The sequence below is a fragment of the Pleurodeles waltl genome, chromosome 8 (assembly GCF_031143425.1).
Source record: "Pleurodeles waltl isolate 20211129_DDA chromosome 8, aPleWal1.hap1.20221129, whole genome shotgun sequence".
Classification (NCBI taxonomy): domain Eukaryota; kingdom Metazoa; phylum Chordata; class Amphibia; order Caudata; family Salamandridae; genus Pleurodeles; species Pleurodeles waltl.
In genome coordinates this window covers 647,762,473-647,777,750 of record NC_090447.1, presented here as the reverse complement: position 1 = coordinate 647,777,750, position 15,278 = coordinate 647,762,473, and positions in this window count along the sequence as shown.

Below are 15,278 nucleotides of genomic sequence, written 5' to 3'. Positions count from 1 at the left end.
AACCCCGCAGGTCAAGGTCCCATCAGAAGTGATTGTGAACTTTCTTGTGTGATTGAAACTGTTCATTCTTTAGTTAAGAAGGCAAAGGTTTTTGTGTTGCATTTTGTATGTGTGTGATGTTTCAGAGTAAGTGTGTGTGCAGATTGTAAAGGGAGGAAGTGTTCGAAGAACGATATCTACATCACAGTGTGCCGCGCTGGTATAGGTTGGTTGGTGCGGTACTGGGCTGCTATTGGTAGGCAACGACATAAGGTGCCACGCTGCGATTGGTGGTTGGGTCAGAGCAAATGATTGTGGATATGGCATTATCTTTACTCAAATAGGAATATTGTGAAAAGTTTTGAAACATGAAATGCTTTAAGTTATACGAGATATGTTTAGAGGAGATCTTCATATTCCCAGGAGGGAGGGAGAAGTTGTGCCTCTGGAAGGTAATCCAGGTCACTATATGGCGATGAATGTAGTGCTTCATATGTGTGTATGACTTGGTCAATGGAACAAGATCACAGAAAAAGATGGTCCATTGAGACTCCCACAATACGGCACATTTAAGTTAAAAAAAAAAGATAATTTGAGGAGAGTGTTATATGAAATTAAGCCACCTCCAAGACCAGCACAATGTGAAGCACTTAATGCTTGGGAATATGCTGCTCATGAGAGGGACAAAGAAAATTATCAGGGCAGAGTGTAGAAAGCTATGCGTACTTATGCAGATGCTACATGGGATGTCGAGCAGAGAAGGTGAAGAACTGAAATTTTAGAAGGAGTTAGATTGTATGCAGCTTTGATGACACATGCAGTTGAGGGAAAAGGGGGATATGAAAATGATTCAAAAATCGAAAGAGAGGAAACAAAGAGAGCCTGATGATTTGAGTATGGACAGCGATGAAGCCTCTGGAGATAGTCTTTTGGATGTGTTACTTTTCAAACGTCTACCTGCTTACAATGAATATAAAAAATAATAATTGTGGCACCCGTTGTTGCTTATAATGAAGTTAGGGATCGAAGGGGAAATCAGACTGCTGGTTCGACTAACGTCAGGACTGCTCCAACTAAGATGACTCCTAGTACTGTAGGAGTTACAGCCACTAGTGTACCCTGTGAGTTAAGAAGAGAAGGTTTGAGAGAAAGTGCCCCAGTTGATCCTACAGTGAGTGCTGCTGATGTCCATACAGTCCAAATTACTATAGGACCGGCAGTCCCTTTGTATAAAACAGAAGGTCCTGGGAGAAATGCATACAACTTAGCTGTACCCAACAATGCTGAAACGCAGAGCGGAGTCCCAAATATTTCAGGCATTAGGACACGTGTTCCTTCAGTTCCAACACACACTAGCACTCCATGTAGAGCAACTTTGAATATGTGAGGATGCACAATCAATAAGTACACATCGGAAGATACCCACACATAATCCTTTTGTATGGGAACCACCTTTGAATTTGGGAAATGGTGCTCATGGAAGTGATTCTACACCTAATATTCCTGTGGTGACACGATCAATTAGTGGAGGAGTAGATGATTGGGTTCAATTATTTAATAGAATCACCCTATCCAAAGAGAGTACTAGTACAGAAGTGAGTAAGGGAATGCTTCCATCAACACAGAGAGAGAGGCCTTTAACTGTTACAAAGTTGACAATAGAATTGGATACAATGATAGTTGGAAATGTTGTCTTGACCTATCAAGAAGATGGCTAGCATTGATGTGTAAGATATTACTAAGCAAGCAGGCCAAGTTAATGATAAATTGGCTCAAAAATATAAGGTAGGCTTAAATAACATTGAGGCTTTGCAAAGAAGCTATCAAATGTGTTTCAGTGAAAAAGACATTGCTGATATTGAAACACTGAGATTGAAAACTCACAGGTGTTGTTGATTGATTTGAATGCATTGATTGACATTGTTGTTCCGAGTGACTTGTGGACTGAGTACAAAATAGCTGTTCGATGGCCTGAGACAGAGCCAACTAGGAACGTAATGATTAAGGGTCCTTCACCTTGGTGATGAAGAAATATCAGGAGTTCATGACATTCCTGAAAGGGAAGATGCCTCCTCAAGATTTTGATTGGGTCAAGATTGATAGAATAACTCAAGAACCAAATGAGTCAATCCATGCTTACTATGAAAAGGCTGTTACAAGCATTTAACCAGTACAGTTGTATGGAGACTTTAGAGGCAAAGGATATGGGACATTTTGTGTTGAGGTTTGTGAGAGGACTGGGGCCAGAGTTGAGTCTTAAGATTCAGCAGCATTTAATCTGTTGGCAGAATAAGTCAATTGACAAGATTTTGCGTTATGATAAATGTTACAATGATGAAATAGAAGTCAAGCAGACAAAACTATAGGAAAAGTTAATGCTTGCCCATATGAAAGCTGCTCAAAGAACTAGCCAGATGCCCATATCTGCAAACAATGCTGGTGCAATGCAAGGTGTATATCAACAGCCACAGAATCCAATGCAAGGTAGGGAGTGAGGAATCCCAATAGATCCCATTAGAGGATTGGATGTAAATAGTTTAAAAAGGTCAACTCCTTGTCACTTCTGCAATAAGCTGGGACATTGGAAGTGGGAATGTTGCTTGAATCTGATAATCCAGTCCAAAATGCAGGATTTGTGTCTTCTCAGAATAACAATTCTAACCAGATGCAGGTTGTCTAAAGATCCAGGAGCCAAATTTGGAATGTGCCCCAAGCTCTGGTAATCCAAGTACCCCGATCCCGATGCCACAGCAGAAAGCTGTTGGATCATGCCAGAAATAAAACAGTGCATGAGAATGAATGCAAGTAGGAATAGGATAATAATCCATTTCAACAGTTCCCTTTGTTTGACACTGCTGAAAGAAGTGGCACCAATCAGTCAGCCTGACGGTGCCTGACAGGGGAGGAAGACTGCGTGCATGGTGCAGCCTAAGAGGTAGACCAGAGTGGACCATTTGTAGATAGTGAAGTGGGTGGCCATCCCGTGTCATTTTTGGTTGACACTGGTGCTACCCCTTCTACTCTGAGGACAGTAGAAGTCTCAAACCTACCTCTCTCAGAAAAAAACTATCAAATTTGTTGGTGTGGAAAAAAATCAAATGACAGCTCAAGAAACTGCCCCAGTTATGGTAAAAATAGGGGGCGATGTATCAAGTCCCCGGTTTGCATTTCTTAAATAGTGAATCTTAAGAAATCGCTATTTAAGAAATGCAAAATGGGATGCATGAAAATTGTGATTCTGTCATATCGATTTCTTAAAAATCGCAATCGCTATTAGTGAATCGCATTAGTGAATGGGACTCTATTCATCCATATGGGCCTGGAGGCCCATAGGTGCAAATGGTTTTACATTTCCAAATTTGTGAATTGCTGTTAGGAATTCACAAATAAGGTAATGCAAACCCCAGGGTGCTGGAGGCCTAAGGCCCCCTTTGATGCACCCCAAAAAAATATTTGTGGACATGTAAACCTCACACTTGCCGTATGGGCATGTGTGCACTACATGTCATTTTTAAAAATGCATTTGAAATCCATTTTTAAAAATTGCACATGCTTACCACCAAACTTCAATTTGTGCTCATTGCATTTCCTAAATGCCAAATTCACATTTAGGAAATGCATGATACATATGCATTGGTAATCGCAAATAGGTATTCCCTATTTGCGATTACCTATTTAGGGAATCGCAATTTCAGGGAATCGCTATTTTAGCGATTCCTTGAAATTGCACTGCAAATGCCTTTCATACACTATGAAAGGCAGCCTTGCATTCGCAAATGGTGGAATTTTGGGATTCGCACCGTTTGCAAATGCAAAAATGTTTCATACATCTTGCCCATGAACTTTTGAAGACATGCACAAGTTTATAATATGTGATCACAGTCCAGTTAATTTCTTGGGAAGAAATTTACTGTCTAAACTGAATTGTGGAATCTATTGTACTCCAGCAGGAATAGACCTTCATACCCAAGATGAGGATGCTATCTTTAAGTTGATCAAAAGTGAAACACATTGGGGCATATTTATACTCTGTTTGCGCTGAATGTGCGTCAAAAATTTTGACACACATTCTGCGCAAACCTTGCCCCATATTTAAACTCTGACGCCCGACCCCGCGGATGTCAAAATTCCACTGTGTGTGTCATTTTTTGGATGTGGGAAACTGCCTTGCGTTAATGATATGCAAGGTAGGCGTTCCCTTCCCAAAAATTACTTTAAGGCCTGTGCGCCTTATTTACACCCCAGCATCATTTTGACGCACAGGAGGGGGTGGGCCTTAAAAAAACGGCACACAGCCTGATGTGCACCGTTTTTTAACGCCTGGGTCAGGGCAGGCATTAAGGGACCTGTGGGCTCGTAAGGAGTCCAGAGGTGCCCTCCCCTGACTCCAGGGACACCCCCTGCCACCCCCACCCACCCCTGGAGGACACCCATGGATGGGGGGGACCCATCCCAGGTAAGTGCAGGTAAGTTAAGGTAAGTATATTTTTCTTTTTTTTTAAGTGGCATAGGGGGGCCCAAATGTGCCCAATGTCCATGCCCAGGGGACAGAAGTCCCCTGGGCATGGCCATTGGGCAAGGGGGCATGACTCCTGTCTTTGCTAAGACAGGAGTCATTGCAATGGGGCTTCTGCGTCAAAAAATGGCGCAAGTCCGGTTTGAGGCGTGATTTTTGCCTCAGACCTGACTTGCACCATTTTTTGACACACAACCCCCATTTTCCCCTACGCTGGCGCTGCCTAGTGTGAGTCATTTTTTTTTACTCAGACCAGTCCGCAGCGCCGGCTAACCTCATTCCTTAAATAAGGCACCTGCATGCCCCGTTGGAATGGCGTTAGCTGGCGGTAAATATTTTGACGCACAACTGCGTTGGCGCAGTTGTGAGTCAAAAAGTATAAATATGGCCCAATGCACCTTATTGACTCTGTTAACAGTTGACGATTTGCCTCCAGATTTCAGAGAAACAGTGAGATTTGAATAATGGGATTTTTTAGGACAGGTTATCGGACTGATAAAAAGTGTAGCACCTGTCCAGATTACTGTTAGACTAAATGCTGAATTTCCAAAAATGCCACTGTATAGTTTGAACCCCGAAACAATTGCTGGAATAACTCCTGTAGTTGAGTCCATGATACAACAGGGAGTTCTGAAGGAGATCATGGGAAGTCCTTGTAACTTTCTCATCATGGAATTTTCAGAAACCAAATGGAAATACAGATGTAGGCACAACCTTAGGAAAATAAACAATATTGTTGTCCCTTGTTGCCCTGTGGTACTGAATTCAGTTGTGATATTGTTTCAGATTCCACGTGAGACTGAGTAGTTCACTGTCATTGATTTGGGCCAAGCCTTCTTTTCGATACCGTTGCATGAGGATAGTCAATTCCTATTTGCATTCCGGCTCGGAAACAGAGTTTTTGCACTGTGCCGAGTTCCACAGGGGTATACTGAGTTACGTGGATTTTCAACCAGATCATAAAGACAAATGTGGAGTCCTTGGTCATGCCGTGCAGTTTGGTCCTGATTCAGTTTATCAATGACCTTTTGGTGGCGCTGAATACTCAAGCTTGTAAACAGGATGCCATTACATTACTGAATCACCTGGCTGAGAATGGACATAAAGTATACCCAGGAAAGTTACAACATTGTCAAAATATGTCCAATACCTTGGAGACCACAATGAGAAAGGGTTGAGAAAGAGGTCACAAGACAGAATTTCAGCAATACTGAAAATAGGTCCACCAACTACACAGAAATAAGTCACAATGTTTTTAGGAATGGTGGGCTATGGTCAACAGTGGATACCCATCTTTCCCTGGTGGCTAAGCCTTTAAAGAGGCTGACATACAAGGATGTGTCTGATCCAATATCCGGGGACAACAATTGTCTTGTTGCAATTCTAGAGCTGAGAGAATGTCTCTGTCTTGCCGCGGCTCTAGGGATACCCAATTATAACAAATCTTTTGTACTTTTCTGCAGTAACAGGGAGGACTGCGGTCTCTCAGTGCTGACTCAAATGAATGGAAATGCTACAAGACATGTGGCCTATTTTTCTGCTACATTAGATCATGTTGCTTCTGCAATGCCTGCTGGGGTTAGCACTAGCATGACGAGGTGCAAAACTATTGTCATGGGACATCCATTAACTGTATACGTCCCTCATTCAGTAGAGTTTTTATTGACTAGAACCAGAACGCAGCACCTAACAAGTAGTCAACTTACCAAGTACAAGCACACTCTATTGGCTACAGAAAATGTGACAATCAAATGTTGCGGGAATTTGAATCCTGCTACACTGCTGCCAGTAGTGGACCAGGGAACTACTGATTTGATGTCACTGAGCTATGTAAGAAGTCGATACCAGACATACAAGATGAACCATAACCTGAATCTGATAATGTCCTTCATGTTGATGGTTCATGCTTGAGAGACAACGGTGGAAGTCTGAGATCAGCTTATGCTGTTTCTACTGTATCTGGAGTTGTCAAATCTTCTTGGCTTCAAGGTATATTTGTTGCCCAAGTAGCTGATTTGATTGATCTTACTAGAGCATGCTGTGTCTCTGATCAAGTGAGAGTGACAATCTTTATCTATAGTCAATACAGCTTTGGTGTTGTTCACCACTTCGGACCACTGTGTCCTCAGCGAGGTTTTATAACCTCATCTAGAATTCGAATCCAGAATGGCAAACATGTGAAAAACCTCCTTGATGCACTCCAATTGCCTGAACAAGCTGCAGTGGCCAAGTGCCCTGCACATCATTCTGGAGATGATCATGTGATTTTGGGTAATAGGTATGCCAACAAGATTGCCAGATACTGAGGCAGTAATGTCTGTACCTTTAATGGTGAATTCACAAATGAGCGAATAGATGAGACTAACTTTAACCTTTTGTTGACAACAGCTTGGTTAGGGCAGTTTATGTTAAAATAGATGATGACATTTGGGCTTCAATGTATGGAAGTCCAGTGTTTACCAAATAGCTGTTACCTCCTATGGCTCACCATTTTCATGGCCCTGCTCAACAGAGCAATGTTGGAAAGAGAACTACAGTTACATTGAGTCATATAAGAAGGTCAGGAGTACCTTTTAACAATACACAGATGGATTTCATTGAGATGCCTGTGAGCAACGGATTGAGGTATGTTTTGGTTATTGTGTGTATCTTTTCCCATTAGGTTGAGGCGTACTCAACTAGGCAAAATGATAATCCTGCTGTAGCCAAATAGCTGTTGAGGGAGTTAATACCTAGGTTTGGCTTCCCAACCTCTTTGGAATCAGATCGAGGAACTCATTTCGACAATGAGGTTCTGAAATTGTTGTGTGCAGCACTGCAAATGGGGCATAGATTGCACTGTAGTTATATAGACCAAAGGCTTCGGGTCTTGTTGAGCAAGTGAATGTCATACTGAAATCAAGATTGGCAAAGGTGTGTGCTTCAACATCCTTGAAATGACCTGAGGCTTTACCCTTTGTATTCGCTATAAAAGTAAGGGAGTGTTATGTATGCACTCAATTGCCTGCTTCTGTTTTAGGAAGACATTGCCTCTCATCGTATTCCTGTGATTTATGGGATTTCATGTAGTCTTTTATTGAGTTTGTTTTATGGGACAGGACATTATCAGTATTGTATTGCAAACTACAATTTAGTTCTTTCAGAGACCCCTAATATTGACCATTTGAACAGAAGTCTAGCTCCCATGGAAATAAAAATGATTGCAAGATTTTTCAAACCTGTTTCCACTCTAGACACAGTTTATGCACATCAACACAAATAAACTTGTATGTATCAGATGCTGAGAAGAAATTCCTGAATTTAGTTGAGGACAGAAGAAGAGGGTTTGAAGCCAGCTCACAGTTAGATCAGCATTTTCGGAGTCAAAATAAATGGATGAAGGAAGAAAAAGAAGATTGGTTAGCTGGAAACTTAGCTGCCTTAGCCCTTGATTGGGGACACAAAGGGAGATTGTGTATCTGGATGGAAAGGTCTGAGATTGATAATGTGTTTGTGGGAAAGAGTGAAAGTGAACACACTTTTGAAGTTTGAGGGAACTATAAGAGGTATTTGGATGGAGAAGACGCGGTTATCCCTGAAGTTTATTTTGTTTTGGAAAACATGCTTTTTGCAGATTGCCAAAAGGATGGTATGGAACGTGTTATTTGGGGATTGTTTTTCCCAAACTTTATCAATTGGAACACTCTGACAATTCTGTTTGGACTCAAGGTTCTAGATCTAAGCAAGGTGTGAGTGCAGGAGAAGTGGTAGAAGACATTTTTGGCTCTTTGGTCCCGTCTGTAGGGGTGATTTTGAATGATTTGAAAATTAGAAGGCTGTCTACTATATTGGATAAAATAGCCACTAGTATTGCTGAAGCATTACTGGTCATATATTTTGGGATGATTGCGAACAGATCAATGGTTTTGCAAAATCGTCTTGCATTAGACATGTTGCTCACAAAAAAGAGTGGAGTCTGTTGGATGCTTAAGGTCCAACAATGTTGTACCTTTATTCCAGATAAAAGTAAGGATTTGAAGCAGCATATCAGGAATAGTTAAGGGTTGACAAAGGATTTGGAAGACTTGGAAGCAACTGGTGCATAGGAAGCAATTGGAAATGGATTTTCTGCTGTAGGCAGATGGTTTGGAAATTTGGAAAGTGGAATTGTAGGGTATGTGTTGAGAACATTGCTGATTGTTTCCTTAGTGGGAATAGTTCTGTTTGTTGGATACAAAATGTTCCTAGGAATGAGGGTTCAGCAAAGAAGAAAATGAAAGAGAGCAGAAGTTGAGTTGAAAGATATCCAGTGTAAATATTACGATTACATAAAGCATTTAGAAAAATCAAGATGAAAGCTGTTCAACCAGGTTTTAGAGAGTCCCATTCAAGAAAAAGGTGGGTTTGTAATGACGTTATACGTCATCAGAGGGAGGGTTAAAGGAGCATAACCTGGCTGCACCAGCATGCTTCCTAAAACATGAAGAAGAAGGGATGGTTATTTTCCTTACATAACGTGTAAAACAAATTTGCTAAACCTGGTGCACTGAAATACATTACTAAAGGCACGCAATGAAAGTTAGGGCCAAATGTACGAAGCAATTTTCAAGTCGCAAACAGCGAATCGGCCCGTTTGCGACTTGAAAAATGCTATTTGGGATGTACAAAGCCCAAACTGAGATTCAGTAACTTGTTACCGAATCACAGTTTGGGTTTTGTGATTCATTATTAGGAAGATGTGTGACAATGGCGTCCCTTCCTAATACAAAATCCAGATGGTATATATGATTGTTTTGTGGCTGCGAATGCTGTCGCAAAACAATCACAATTAGCACCAGTTTCAAACTGGTGCTAACCTGTTCGTAAATGGAAAGGGGTCCCCATGGGACCCCTTCCCCTTTGTGAATGGTAGCAAAAATATTTTTTTAGAGCAGGCAGTGGTCCCACAGACCACTGCCTGCTTTTAAAAAATGAAAAGAAAACTTTTCATTTTTGATTTTAAAATGCATCTCGTTTTCCTTTAAGGAAAATGGGCTGCATTTTTTTTTTTTTAAATCCTTTATTTAAAAGCAGTCACAGACATGGTGGTCTGCTGTCTCCAGCAGGCCACCATCCCTGTGAGGGCGGCCATTCCCAATGGGGTCACAAATTGCGACCTTCCCTATGAATATTCATGAGGTAGGTCATTTGCGACCTCATTGGGAATCGCAAACAGTGTCATTGACACTGTTGTACATCAGGTTTTGTGACTTGCAAATTTCAAGTCGCTCTGACTCGCATTTTGCGAGTCGCAAAACCTGAGTTTTGTACATCTGGCCCTTAGTGTTTTGTGCAAGCCATATTAATTCTCGCTTCCAAGAATGTCAATGTTCTAGTTTTTTAGAGTTGTCACTCTTTATAATCATTTGATATTCAACAAGTTAGACTTTTAAAACATATTTGAGCTAAAAGTATATTGGTGTTAATTTTAGCTGGTCAAAGTGAAGGCTACATTCTTTTTGTATGCTCTAACCTTCAAAGTGATGCTTGTTTTTCCAAAGCTCTAGGTGCTGAAGGTAACAAGGAGCTCTTTGTGTACGAGATATAAGTGGGTCTGTGTGGAACGCTACAGGACGAAAGGAGTATACTGGCACCTTTAGCTTTTGAGATTCCTAAATATGAGGGTGTATCAAGGATGGGATTCAAAGACTTTGGAAGACTGAATTGTTAATTATAAATGCCTTACAGTGTTGTTTTTCAAATTATAGTTTTTGTCATGATGTCATCACAGCTGAAAAAGAAAGATTTTAGAGTACTTTAGCTGGTGAGGGATTGGGACTCTCTCTGCCCCTTGCTCAGAGCGGACCTTTTTGAGCTATAGACCTAATATTTTCCATGTGGCTTTATGCCGTCTCAACTCTCTTAGACACAATATTCTACTGAAGTTGTGTTTGCTAAACTTCCTTAGATACTACTTTAGCATCAGAATATTTAAGAGCTAGATTCAATGCTTAGGCAAGAGAACTTAATTTTAGAATCAAGACATCAAGTACTTTTCCTGATTTTCTGCATTGTTGCTATTGAAATTTTGGTCTTCTTTATGTTGCTTTGGTTTAATATTGTGCAATGCTTTGACTCTCTACTGGTGATTTTGTAGCTCTATACTATGGTTTTGGGACTCAACAATGTAACTTTGGCTTCAGGTTTGTAATAAAGCCCATTGGAACTTTAATTTGGACTCTGAGGTTTAATGTGTGACTATTGAGTTACACTGTAATCGACTTGAATGATTTGATAAATTATTTCTTCACCCCTTGGAACAGAGAAGGAATGAATGTTTGGACCCCAGATGAAAAGAGAGAGCCCCAAGCTCCATCAAATACTTTGAAATATTACATGCACCATGTACAGACATTATGGGGGTCATTCTGACCCTGGCGGTCATGGACCGCCAGGGCCAACGACCGCGGAAGCACCGCCAACAGGCTGGCGGTGCTTCCATGGGCATTCTGACTGCGGCGGTACAGCCGCGGTCAGAAACGGGAAACCAGCGGTGTCCCGCCGGTTTCCCGCTGCCCCTGGGAATCCTCCATGGCGGCGCTGCAAGCAGCGCCGCCATGGGGATTCCGACCCCCTTCCCGCCAGCCTGGTTCTGGCGGTTTCCACCGCCAGAACCTGGCTGGCGGGAACGGGTGTCGTGGGGCCCCTGGGGGCCCCTGCAGTGCCCATGCCATTGGCATGGGCACTGCAGGGGCCCCCTAACAGGGCCCCACATAGATTTTCAGTGTCTGCGTGGCAGACACTGAAAATCGCGACGGGTGCAACTGCACCCGTCGCACCCCTTCCACTCCGCCGGCTCCATTCAGAGCCGGCATCCTCGTGGAAATGGGTTTCCCGCTGGGCGGGCGGGCGGCTTTCTGGCGGTCGCACGCCAGCCCAGCGGGAAACTCAGAATGACCGCCGCGGTCTTTCGACCGCGGTACGGTCTTCTGGCGGTTCCCGGCAGGCCGGCGGCATCCACCGCCGGCGGGGGTCAGAATGACCCCCTATATCATTATTGGTAGAGCTAAAGCTGTGACTCTGGTTCTTTCAAAGTTCAAGGAGAGTCTTCATACAAGAGAGCTGTGGCACCTTCCCATAAAACAAAATAATGTAAATTGATCTGTTAGCTGTGTTAAACCATTTCCGTCATTAGTACGCACCCTTTGATACTAGATGATGCTCTGTTTCAAGATAATTTAATTTTTGCTTGGTTAGAACTCATTGATCTCAAAATATTGATCCATACCAGATAACAAAAATACTGTCAATCTTCTAACACAGAAAGAAAGCACTAGAGCTCCAACTAACATATTCTATTTGCATGTCCATGAGAAGTCTTTAAATCACCGTCCCTCAAACCCAAATGCTTATGTTACAAACCTTCAAGCTGTAATGGCAAAAACCAGGCTCAGTTGAAATTTAAATTTCTCCTGCATAATTAATGCAATTTTGGGAACTATGTTTTATGCTTGTTACGCATAATTCCTGAAACTCTGCTACTACACCATGTTGCACATTTGGTGTAAAAATTTACAGCGAATGGCTGTTGTTCAGTGTTTTTTTTTTGCACTATTTTTTAGCACACATGCATTCTCATGTCTAAAATATATTGCTAAATGACCGATTTGCATTTTATGTAATTACAGGTATATTTGCTGTAATCTCTACAAAAACACCCTATTCTGCAGAATATGGCAGAGCTGAAACAGATGATTGTATGCATGCAAGAGACCACCCCTGTAGCTCCATTTTTGTGGGTGTAATGTCAAGCCACTTAAGTGGTCGAGGTTCACTTTTGCAGAATATACATGTTCTAGAGTTAATAACCTTTCTGAAATAGCTACACACAAGCGCTCCATTGTAGACTTGCATTTGTCTTTGCTGCACTAAAGCTTCCATTAGCATTTAGGGGCCTTTTTACGAGAATGCCACGCAGTGCAACACAGAAAGTCGCCTTGCTGCGCTGCACTACGTGACAGGGAAAGGGCAGGAATGCATTGTATTTAAGGCACTACTGTGTATTTCTGCCTTTTCCCCTGTGCTGGCACCCTAGTGCCAACCCAGGAACCCATGCAAGGGGGACTGTGTTGCATGCAGGATTGTTTTTGTACAGGTAGGGACACCTTCCTGCACCAGAACAATCCTAAGAGGTATATCCCTCTTTCTATGCGTGCTGCAGAGTGTAGTACACATAGAAAGAGGAAGTAACAAGCAGAAATAAATATATTTTTTCTTGTTACTCCTCACCTGAAAATGTGTATCTTTTTGGCATGTTCCCAGGTCTACCACTTCTGGAAAATCTGGTAATGAGTCAAAAACCATTGGAGTTGTGTGGGAACACCCATGCAGTGCCCATGGAATGCCTTCTTTGGGCAGAGTAAGGCAACACAGCAATTTGCTAAGAGGCATTGCTTGGCTTCATAAATCACACTTAAGGTTTGCGTTGCTCTTGCACCTCGTTGCATGGTGCAAGGGCAACAAAAATCAGCTCATAAATAGGCCCCTTAGTCTCTGGCATTTTTTTTCTTGAGAAATGAGATCTCTCAATGCAGGTTTCATCTAACTGCGACCTGTGGCCAGGAGAGGTGAGCAATGCATACTACCTGCTGATTTTGCTGCTCTAAACAAACTTAGGGCCTGATTTAGAGTTTGGCAGACAGGGTACTTCTTTATTCATGTGATTGAGCACCAGGCCCACCAAAACCTTGGTTCACTGCTCCATTTTGACTTAGGCAGGCCATCAGTTTTCTCCTGGCAGCGCTCCTGCTGGCTCCAAAAAACTTACTCTAATGACCTGATAGACCATGGGGCATCACTGAAAGTGCATCAGCCCACCCTCCCTATTTGGAGAGAACAGTATAATGTTCCTTTTTCTATCGTAACTACCTGGCGCTCGAAAACAGAAAAGAAAAAAATAACGATCCTCACATTCTGGCAGAAAATGCCCATGGTGTTGGAGGCTTTATTTTTTGTTTTTCAGAAACAAATCTCCACTGTGGGAGTTTGGTTGTGAAAATCAAAACATTTGGTGCGCAATTGCCTAAAAGCACTGGTGGTTATCATGTAATTTGTCGGGCAAAAGCCCACCCAGGGTAGTGGGGAGATGACCTCTGCCATCCCGATGGACGGATTCCCGCCAGGGTCTAAATCAGTCCCTTAATCTTCGGAGCACCTAGTAAAGAACGTAGCACCATTAAGACAGAAGGGAACCCTGATCACAATTCCACGGCTTGTCATTCACCATCTGTATTCCAAGAATTGATAATTGCAGCAGGTCTTAATTTATGGTGTCTTTAGGTGCCTCTTGATTGATTTGTGTGTGGCACTTATGACCAAGCGCATGGAAAGTGAGTGATGAGTTCATGGAGGGAAGCATCTACACCCTTTGTCTCATTCTTTCATTCATCCATTCACCCAAGCACAATATAACGTACACTCGTACATACAACACCCAAACACTCACTATTAAATAACGAAGAGGCACTTTCATTTAATTAGCCATCCGCCAACCGAATTAACATCTTCACTGTTTTCATAAGAATATAGGAAACGCTGTAGTATAGGCCCATTGGCTAAGTCATTCAGTCCATTCATTCTGTGTGATGATGTTTCGCACTTGCAGGAATTGTTTTCGAAACACTTAAGCAACCTTTATACGCACATATAGAAAGTTAGAAAACTATGCCTGATCGAAATTGTATTTTATAGTTGCCCCTGGTTTAACGTTTAAAACTGTAATATTCTATCCAGAGATTAAATATTGCTATTTTTTTCAAACGTAGCCTCTTGTGGAGGTACACCATATTTGAGCAGACTATTTAAACAATATTGCAGGCCATATCATAATAATAATGCAAGCGGCTTTTGTCAGAAAATATTAATTCAAGTTAAAATACTGACTGAACACTGTGAAAGATATTTGCAAAGCCGCTTATTTTTGCATTATTCCCACGTTTCATGCAAGTAAAACTGAAAGTCATTGGAATTACGTTAGAAAACCGACTTGATTTTCATCGCTGCACAGTTGGTTTATTGATGACTAAGAATCGTCATTAGGGAAATACGTATGGCAGAGTTTGCAGCCTCTCTTCGCAGTGCAATACACATAGGTAATACCGAGCTACAGCAAAAGGCTTCGCACAAAGCATCCCATGCTTAAATGCAGTGTTTTATGTTTTTCTGATGGCACTGTCTCAAGGATGCAATACTGTTCAAGTGCATCTTTCAATTAATTTGTAGTTTCCCCTACCCTTGAATTGTGCCCTCCCAATAATATGTTTCCAGTTTGTTGCCTAAAGAGTGGCTAGGAATGTGACTGTTTAACCAGAACACCCCGGGAATGTACAAACAAGCATTGGTAAAGCCAATAGGTCGCATTGGCTGTGGCTTTTCGTATTTGTCAATGTTTGTTTTGGGTTTTAATAGATTTTGCAAAAATGTTCAGCTAGCTGTTGCGTCAGTTAAGAGTGCTCATCCGGTACAACAACATGAGTATTATGGTCCACAGTAGTGTGGTCTGCCACATATGCCCAAACACTGGAACACACAATGAAGGGCAAGACAGCCTATCTCTGTACAGTTACAGCTTTCATGTACGTTAAAAATGAGAGAAATGACACAAACACAGTTAAAGACAGATATTTTGACGCAAATGCGTAAAAAAAGATGCATGTGCATCAAAATTTGCCGCATATGCATTGAAACTGTCTAAAAGAAAAATTTGAAGACATTGATTTTCTGCTTAAACATCCCTTTAAGCAGACGTATTCTGTCCAAAACAGCA